Source organism: Hemitrygon akajei, chromosome 14, assembly GCF_048418815.1.
Source record: "Hemitrygon akajei chromosome 14, sHemAka1.3, whole genome shotgun sequence".
NCBI classification, from domain to species: domain Eukaryota; kingdom Metazoa; phylum Chordata; class Chondrichthyes; order Myliobatiformes; family Dasyatidae; genus Hemitrygon; species Hemitrygon akajei.
This window is the reverse complement of record NC_133137.1, coordinates 18,303,422-18,313,805: the sequence shown is the minus strand read 5'-3', so window position 1 is coordinate 18,313,805 and position 10,384 is coordinate 18,303,422. Positions and strand designations below refer to the sequence as shown.

Here is a 10,384-nt window from a genome sequence, read left to right as displayed (position 1 = left end):
TGACAGGTTAAGTGGGTGTTCTTGTCTCTCTTTCTCTCTCTGAAACCAAGACCAAGCCTGCATTTTTCTGGAGTATTGCTTACCTTGTAAATACACGTCCTGATTTTAGGAAAAGCACCAGGGACATCTGCGTTCTGTTGTAAACTGTTATACTTAGATAAAATGAATCTCAATATTTAACTACCAGCACAAAGTAAAAATCTGTCCCAAGCAGTCCTTTTATATCAGTTGTGAAAACACATTCGTGGATTACCTGAATCATAGGACAAAAGGGTGGCTGTTGTCCAAAACTTCACGGCAGTCACAATGTTTTGAAACAGCCTCCAATAAACATCAAAAAATATTTAATATTTCTCCGAACACGAGCTTCTCTAGAAACAGCAAGCCTTCCTGATAAAGGGTCTTGTCGACTGTTTACTCCCTTGCATAAATGCTTGCTGAGTTCCTCTAGCATTTTGTATGTGATACTCTGAATATCTCTATGACCAGTTTAAAAAGTGATTCGGTGGTGTGGACTCTTACTAAAGATTATTATTGCATCTAAATCCTCACTTGTGAAATAAGATTGGGAAGAGGAAATGATAATGTATTATTATCCTATCGTTAATTGCAGAACATATTTAGGATAATTTATAAGAGGCAATGCATTAATGAAATAATTCTGATCATATCATGGAATACAAAGCATACTTGGCATATTAAAAAGGTCAAAGAAGGTAGAATTCCTCTGGGCTTTAAGCCATTGTTGAACATTACCAATATACAACACAATATTATTTTAGAAAGACTTCACAAAACTGAACACATTTTTCAATACTTCTGTCAGTGATACACGCCAGAGCAGGGGTTCCCAACCCTTTTTATGCCAGGAACTCCTATTGTTAACTAAGATATCTGTGGTCCCCAGGTCAGGAACCCCTGCTCTAGAGTTTAGAATATAAAATCTAGACTGATACTCTGGCACTGTACTAGTGGACAGTTTTCATAGTCAGAGTGTTTGTCCTTCAGATGTGACAGTAAACTATGGACTGTCTGCTTTTTCCTACATCACACCACTGATTAACCTTAGGTTTCTCATTAACTATAAAGCACTTTGGGATGCTGTGAGACATGAAAGCTACTATTTAAATACAAACATTTTTTTCCACTTTACATTGATTTCCTCCAAGTGCTAGACAAGGAAATGCACTTCGCTTTCTGATTGGAGCAAAATTATCTTTAAATTGTTATCTTTTGGCTGGATGACATGAGTTTGACACTTTTACAATGAGTACATTGTTTAACCTATCATTCGCAGAATGTAAACTTTAATTAAAAGCACATTTAAATACCGAACACCGGTGTTGCTAAGTGTAACCTGATGTGAGAAAATACTGAGCATTACATTAAAGTAACATAAAAAGATTTATATTAGCTTTATTTTGGGTATATTAAGAATATTATTACCAATGGTTCAACTTTGTAAAATGACTCAGTATTACATATCAAACTTATGATTGAAATTTCTGCAAATTATTGAACTTGTGCAATGCTTGCAAATTTGAATTGAGATCAGACTAATTGACTGAAAGCCAAGAGAACTATGAGTTACATCCCTCTTCATCCCTTCAGTACGTCTGGATGGGAGTGGCATACTTCTGCTTACTTACTGCTTGTTACATTGCCAGCATTTAGGGCTGCACTGAAGGACCTCCATCTCTGCCTGTATAGGATTCTTCATCGCGGTTTCCCAAACAGTTGTTCTTTCTCCCCCCCCGTCAGGGTTGTCAGCCCTGAGCTGAACCTCCGGTCCTGGAGATCCAGTGGGCCACTTTGAGTCTGGCCCCTACCCTTTGACCTGTATGGTACGGGTGACCCTACCAAGAGCCGAAGTACAAGACCCCGACTCCAGACCGGGCCATTGAGGCACGCAAGCCTCGAAACCCTACAACAACGTCGGAGGACTTACTACCCTAGTGTGGTATTAACCCATCAGTGCTCTAATTGCTTCGTACCCCTGGTGGAAGGAAGTGTGGGTATCATGATTTACTCTTGTGACTATTCCTGTAGGAAGAAGAAAGGGGAATCTGGGAGAGCTCAGTAGGACAACCCGTGTCTGTAGAAGCAAAAGATGTTTGTGAGGTTGTGAGCCTGCATCAGGATTGAGAGTGAAATGTCAATATTACCTTTTGTCTCCACATATGCTGCATGATCTTTAAGTTCTTCCAGTATTCTGTTTTATTTGGTATTCCAGGCACCAGCATCTGCACTCTCCTTTGTCTACATACTCCTATAGAAAACTGCGTGTGACACAGGGAGGAGTTGACTTGAGCTAGGCTATGCAAGCTCAATAAACCTACTGATATTCATTAACTTGACCTAAACGTCAGTAATGTGGACACAGTAATGGAATATTGCTCCTCAAAGAATTGGTTCTTTGCACTATACACCTTAAACGTAGATCGCCAGTAATCTAGACTAAAGTGGAAGATGCATTGAAGAATACACAATTGGGATATTAAATTCTATCCATACACAATCTCTTTTGATTAGGCAGCATAATAGTTGTAGGATTTAACAGCTGCAGGGATGCAAGCTCAGAGACACCCTGGAGCTGCTTTCTCCCCCTCTGCCACCAGATCTCAGAATGGGCAGCGAATCGGCCCATGAACTCTTCCTCAATACTTTTGCAAACAATTGGCTTCGTGATCATTACAGAATCTCTCTGGAGCTTCCAGCTCCCTCCCCCTCTTCCCAAAAATGATTCCCCTCTCCCTGCCCCCCTTCCCACTCAGCCCACAATACCGACCCATATCAGAATCAGGTTTATCATCACTCACAAATGGCATGAAATTTGTTTTCTTCTGCGGCAGCAGTACAGTGCATTGCATAAAATTACTACAGTACTGTGCAAATGTCTTAAACACCCTAACTATATAGATGAGCCTAAGACCTTTGTACAGTACTGTATAATATAGTATATACACTGAGTTACTGAATCTCCTTATTAGTAAGCTGACTGCAGAAAAACTGGATGACAGGCATTCATCTAGTTCATTGTCCTCCTCCAGGGATGGAAATCTGTTACCTGAATTCCAGTCCAATGCTGGGTGAGTGAACCTTAATTCCCTTCAAAGTGCTCATGATCTCAGTGTCAATACCTCCAGTTGAACTGTCTTTTTGTGTGTTTTCCCCCTAGCTGTCAGTCTGTGGTGTTGTATTGCCATGTGCTCCTGTCCCCGCTCTACTCCGACCCCTGTATCACTGAGTACTCCATCTCGCATCTGTTTCTCATAATTACCTGTTTTGCTGCCACCTGTGTCTCATTGTGCTCCACCTATCATCTGCCTCTCTGTTTATTGCTCAGTGTATTGCCCTGTGTTTTCACCTGTTTGTTGCCAAATTGTGCCAGTGAATTTTCCTGAGCCTTTCCAGCATTTGCATCTGTACTTTGTCTGTCTGAGTATTGACTCGGCCTGTTTCCCGATTCTGGCTTTTGGATTTCTCTGAATATTTTGATCTCTGCCTGAACTTTGATTCTGACTTTGTTTGCACCTTGGGATTTGTTACTCTGTTAATACCACTGTGTGCGCAGTACTGGGTCCCTGCTCCGGTGTCCTGGCACTCAGGACCTCTGGAGATTAGCGATGTAAATGCAAACTGACGACTACAGGTGCTGTACACATCAAGTGAAAAAGAGGTGGCTGGAAACATCCATCAGGTCAATCTGCATCTGCACCAACATTTCCAGCCAATAGCCTTTAAGTAATGATGATGACAATACTCCTGGAATAGTAACACTGATTCTCCCTCCATCTGCACTGTCTGACCAGCTGAGTATTTGCACCATTCTGGACAGGCACTGTCAACACCTGAGATCAAAGGAAAACGTGAACTGGATTTTTCCCCAAAGGACCACCAAAACCTTTGATTTGGATCAGACAATAGAACTGGAATATTAACTTCGTTTCCTTCTTAAGAGCTATTAAATTCTAATCAAATAATTTCAACCACCTCCCTGACCCTGAGATGCAACAGTATCAAATATCCTGAGTTTTTAAAGCACTTAAGAATATAATTGGTTCGAAGTCTGCTCTTTGCTGCTGGTCCATGCTGATATTCTATTTTTAACACTTACTTTCATGTCGACAGCTGTAACATTTTTAAATCTTGAAGACACCAATAAAGTTGAAACAAGAAGGAAGTTCCGTTTGGATGTTCAGGCACCTATTGACCCCAGACCTTTGAATTGCAATCTCACTTTATTTTCCACCAGAGATGCATAAAAATCAAAGCCCTTCATGGCCGGGCAGTTTTATTTTAATTGAGTGAATTGTCAATAATTCTTGGCAAAACCAACCCCACTTTAATAGGATCAGACCAAAGAAAGCTCTCTTAGTTGTTTGCTGTTTTTAGAGAGTTGTGGTCTTTGAAAAAGAAAAGTGCCAGCAAGCCTCTTGGGGAAATGCATATCGATTTCAGTAGAAATGAGCCTCCCACTCCCCCACCCCTGTCTACCTATTATATCAGGCACTTTAAACTGCATTTTATAATGTTTACATTGTAAATGCATGCTGGTATTTATGTATATTTTATTCTATAGCTGTACTTCTTACTTTATTTTATATAATCCTTTATTATGTATAACTGTTTCTGTCGCACGTAGCCCCAACTCACCACAGCAATTTCCTAATACATGTAAATGTATATGGCGAATAAAGTTGCTCCCTGATCTGTGAAAGACCATGGAGCTTGTCACAATGAGGCCTCCTGTAAGCGATGAGTGATCTGCTTTGGCCCGCATCGTCACATGATAGTGAGCTTAAACAACAGGCGTAGTTTAAAGGTTTAATATGCTTAGTATATGCTCCAAAAGCTGCAACTTCCTGGCGGGTGTATTTAGTCCTAACAAATGAATGCCCTTTCTGCACTGAACGTCCATAATTTGAACTCCAGTTCAGGGTTTTTTTTTTGCATCGGGAGCTTGGAAGGTGTGAGTGGGACGGTGGATCGTCCCGGAGGGGCAAACAGCTCTTTGAGCGTATTGAACACTGCTTTGAAGTTGCACCTAAGTTCCTCCACCGCCCCCTCCCCTCCGCTCCCCGCCGGGCAGAGTCCGACATTGCTGGGAGGGAGGCAGCTGGGATCTGGATTTCCAAACAGGTGTTGTTGCAAGGCTTCGGGCCATAGGGCTGGGGAGATCACCCAGTCTGTCCCAAGTGATCAAAGGAACCAGAAATACTGTCTAATCAAACTCAAGGACTTAAAGCAGGCTGTTTAGAACAGTCAACGTAGAACAGTTTTCTACCTCACTAAAACTGTAGGTATTTTGTGTTTTCTTTGAATGAATTATTGGAATGCACGTTGCACTGGGGCTGGGAGAAGGCAGAAACACTCTCCCGTCATTGAAAAAAAAAACCACTCAAGCCGCTGACACTTGCTAAAAAATTACATTGCTCAATGGTTTAGGAACTTTGTCCCCACCCTACCAGTTTCGTACGGGGCTTTCGCTGCCCCATCGGTACAGAATGTCTGCCTGAGAAGCCTATCCCCCCCCCCCCCCCCCCCCCCCCCACTCAGTGCAAACTATGGCTGTTTTTCCCTCTCTCTTTGAAAGGCCACAGGTCAGAGAAAGATAAGTTGATTGATCCAAACAAACTAGAAGGCAAAAAGGGATCCAAAACAAACTCGGACAACAGCCTCTTTCATTCAGGCTTGTCAAGTTCAAAGTATATATTTACATAGACAGCAGATTTAAAGACAGCGCTCTCGGGAAATTGGGCAGGGCTCCCCTGAGAGTTTAGGCCGCTGTTCGGCTTCACGTTCAGTTTATGTGCAGGCGCACGGCACCGGTGCCCCTGGGTCAACATGTTTCCCCGTCCTTACGCCTTATCCCGGGCCCCCATTTCATCTATTCCCCCATGCAGCGCTAGGTTTACCAAACTCCACTTCGCCCAAAATACTCGTCTGAAAACTACAGTGGCTGGGGCGTTTGAAACTGTTTTGAATCATTAAGAGAAGCCAGCTATTTAATTACAAGAACTTCACAGGAGTTCGACTTTTCCCAAGATTGAATCAAGATGCTTCTTGCCGACCATTCACTGTTTCACTAGCGATTACCAATTATAATAGGCAAGTTTTGTTTCTGAGCTGCAGCGTGGCGGCCGGCTCAACTAAACTTTGGTAGTTTGTGCTCATACAAAGTGCGCCTTTAGAAAACAAACACACACTTTTAACTACACATTCAGCACACGTCGTTGTCAGGGAAGCATTTTTAAAAAATAAAATCAGACCTACACTCCAGATTTTGAAACCGATTTCGCAGACTTTTTGTTGAGCCGGTTTCTCGCCCTGATGCATGTATTTTAAATGACAGATTCTGCAGCTGGAAATGGATCTTGCTGTAAGCGTTGGGAGTAGCAATATGAATCAGTGTCGACTGATTCATTTCATAGCCGGTCTGACCACACTACACTTGTTATAAACCTTTTAAACTATGTCATTACGTTAAGAGTTAATACTAATTAAACGTTGTCTCAGCACCATCAACTGAGAACATTAATTAACTAAAGTCGCGCAAATCCCGTTCACAACAGGTCCGACCTGCTCTTTTCTTTAATATTTCGCTTTTTGCGGACTAGTAATAAATCAAGTCTAGCAGGCAGTAGCTTTGCATTTTAACCCCGGGCACTGCCTTTTTGAGGCAGTCTGCAATTAACCTGATTTGCCTTTTAAGAATAGTCACATATTCAACCGCTCTCTTGCCAAACTAAAGAAACATTTTATTTTATAAAATAGACGAACTTGACGATAATTATATTTTACAAGTATGTACAAACGTGCTCCAGAAAGCACGCGAAGAGCTACACAATCACAGAGGCTCCCTGTCACTCAGCTCTTGGTTTTATCTAGTGCTTGTTGATCTATTCATGGCTAGAATTAGCTTTACAATGAGACGAGTCGATAAGCTCCGTGGGTCTCTTTGAATCGCCCGTTTACAAATCAGTTCAACTTGTCTGACACTGGCTTGATTTCCATCAGAAAGCAAAATGTGTCATTAAAGAACTTCTGTCGCCCATACCTCTAAGTTCTTTTGTCAGACGGAGATTCTTTTTAAGTCTTTTATCTGCAGCGGATTGTTGGAAAGAGAGCGAGAGAGAGAAAAAAAAAACTATTGCACATTGTTAAAGGAGCCCATCTTCGGTAGAATATTACTCATCGACAAAATACTGAACCTTTTGAAGAGTCTCTACTTATCCCTGAAAACTTCATGTTAAAAGATGTTAGCCGCTGAGCCGGGGGTCCGATAACGATTGAAGTGTTAGTAATTTCCAAAATTACAGTAGAACACACATCGTGGAAACAAACGTCTCTGATTTCTGGTTCCAAATATTTGAGACGCCACAGGTTCCTCCTATAGTTTAACCTTTCCTTGAACCTCGTCATCCAGCCCAAGCCAGCTATGTCGCCAGTAATGGAAACTATTTCTTCTTGCATTTTCACTTAAGGTGAGTTTTTCATTGTTTGCGGGCAGCCCCCTTGCAGGACCAAAAATGTTTCCCAGTACCATCAGGAGGAAAGGAGTGGATAAAATAAACTCCTGTCAGACACAAGTTGGCGGGAGCGCTGGTTCGTATTTCCCGTGCACTTTCAACGGAGGGCGAGCTTTACCATAAGAACCCCCCTCCACTACTCGTAATAACGCTGGCGGGCTTCCTCCTGACCCTCCTCCGGAATCGTTTGCTGCAGAGGTTCTGCCAAGACTGCAGGGTCTTCGAACTCCAAATCCACATGCCGCTGGTGATACCCACCACTAACAGCATGAATATCTTGACCATAAAAATCTCCACAGCCGGGATGGAGCTGCTCATAGTGCAGTCTAGGTTGTTGGAGTGGTTAGCAGCTTTGCACTTCTCGCGTGTGGCTAAGAGCTTCCAATAGTCCATGTTGAGGCGCTCGTAGAAGTAACAGGCTATGACACACGTCGCGGGCACCGTGTAAAGCACCGAGAAGACCCCTATTCTCACCATCAGTTTCTCCAGCTTATCCGTGTTCTCTCCGCCGGTCTTCATGACGCGTCGGATGTGGAAAAGCGCCACGAAGCCGGAGAGGATGAAGGAAGTGCCAATGATCAGGTAGCAAGCCAGGGGGATGAGCACGAAGCCGGTCAGCGCGTTAACGTCCATACTCCCCACGTAACAGATGCCGGTCAGCTCATCTCCAGCCACCCTTCGCATCACCAGGATGATGATGGTCTTGACAGCCGGGATCGCCCAGGCGGCCAGGTGGAAGTAGCTGCTGTTGGCTTCGATGGCTTCGTGGCCCCATTTCTTGCCGGCCGCCAGGAACCAGGTGAGCGTCAGGATCACCCACCACAGCGAGCTGGCCATGCCGAAATAGTAGAGCACCAGGAAGACGATGGTGCAGCCCGTGCTCTCCAGCCCCTCCTGGATAACGTAGAGGTGGCCGCTGTCGCGGTCGCAGGCGATGCTCTCCCCTCCGGCGAACAGGCGGATGATGTAGCCCCGCCGAGTAGACGCAGTAGCACATGGAGAGGAAGATGATGGGTCTCTCGGGGTACTTGAAGCGCTGCGGGTCGATCAGGAGGTGAGGACGGTGAAGGCGCTGGAGAAGAAGCAGAAGATGGACCAGATGGCGATCCAGATGAAGGCGAAGCCCTTGTCGTGGGTGGCCCAGTACACGTCCACGCTGGCGAGCAGAGGGGTGCGCAGGACGCGCTCTTCTCCACCCGGTGAAACTTGTGAGAGTTCTCGCAGGCCGCCTTGCCGGCACCGTCCTTCGGCAAGGGAAGGGCTCCTGCGAGCCCCCGCCTCTCGGGTGCGGCCGGTAGATGGGAGGCAGGGCGCTGGCCCCTCGGCCCTGGTCGTCCGTGCCGTTACTGGGGGCTTCCATGCAGAGGAAGTTGGGATCGTTCTTGTTGGGCAGTTTGCTGCAGTCTAGCGACTCGGGCCAGTGGAAGCTGAACTGCTCCATGATGGGCGAGCACTTAAGGCGGGCCTGCTCGCACATCACCCTGCAGGCGGGGATCGGCGTGGACACTTGCTCGGTGCACATGGGAGCGTACAGGGAGCAGAGGAAGAACTTCAGGTGGCTGTGGCAGCCGTACTCAACCAGCGGCGCGAACTCGTGCAGCTTGATGGCCGCTTCCCTCTGGTCTCGTGGCCCATCAGGTTGGGCATGCGGGTCATGTTGTAGCCGATGTCCCGGCACATAGGGATATCGATGGGCTGGCATCTGCCCTCCGAGCGCTCCGCATCCATGGAGCTGATGGCGGAGGCGCAGAGTGTCAGCCAGGCAGTCCAGGCGCACAGACAGTTCATCGTCCTCGGCGACCTCATGTCACCTCGTCCCTCCCCCCTCCCCCCGCAAAAACAACCCAACCCCCTTTCAGGAGCAAGACGGCCTCTGGTCCGATGGTGCCTTGGGATGATCTTTACGTCAAACTTGGTCCGCTTGGCAGTGGTTGCGCCGAGCCCACCGTTTCCCCGGGCGGAGGGGGAGAGCCGAAGTTGGGGAGGGCACTGCGAGCAACGCTGGAAATCCACAGAATGAGTCCAGAACGAAGTGAACCGGTATAAAGGCAATCGATCGGCTCTCTGCACACCCACTGTAACTCCCGGGTCTGGGATCGGAGCGCTGCCGTGTGCAGGGTCCAGGTACGAGGAAGTAAATACACTGAGAGACAGAGAGTGGGAGAAGAGAGAAAGGGGGCGGCTCTCTCAGTAGCAACTGCAAAGTGAGCTAAAAGGGGGCGGGGCGACTTCATTAAAAAAAGAGCAGCGAGAGAAAGAGTGTGTGTGTGTGTGTGTGAGTGTGAGTGAGAGAGCGAGATGATCGGCAGATTGTCAAAACAAGCATTTGGGCCCCGCCATTTAAGTAATATTACGAATTTCCGCCACTCTTTCTCTTAGTTTAGTGACATGCATATCCAAATGTTGCCCTCCAATCGGCGTGGGCGATTACTTATTTTCATAGCAACAGATCGATTATTCCATTAACCGAAAAGCTCGACTGCAGCACGGATCAGATCGAGAGGAAAAGTCGAACGATCTCTTGAAAGATATAAATCGTCTTCAACTTGGTTTCTTCAACTTGAGAAACTTTGGAGAGAGAGTGGAGGCAGTTTGCACACTTCACCCAGCCGAGACAATTTTTCTGCCGCAGCTTATCAGCCAGAGACGGCTCTGTGTAAAAATACTCCTAGATTCCCACCTAATGTTGAAACAAAAAGTTTCTAATGTAGGCTTTTGTTATTGTTTCTAAACCTGTACATATTTATTTAGACTATGTTACACTTGCAAAGCGGCTATTCCCTGGAGTGCTTTATCTTCTTTTTAAACAGTTTCCTATCCGAGTTCAGCTTCAAGACAATCGGCTGCCGAAC

At 45.7% G+C, this 10,384-nt stretch overlaps 1 pseudogene; it reads right to left on the bottom strand.

Moving 5' to 3' along the window:
- Window positions 1-6,747: 6,747 nt before the first annotated feature.
- On the bottom strand, window positions 6,748-9,687 carry LOC140738330 (frizzled-10-B-like; annotated as a pseudogene).
- Between the last annotated feature and the right edge of the window lie 697 nt (window positions 9,688-10,384).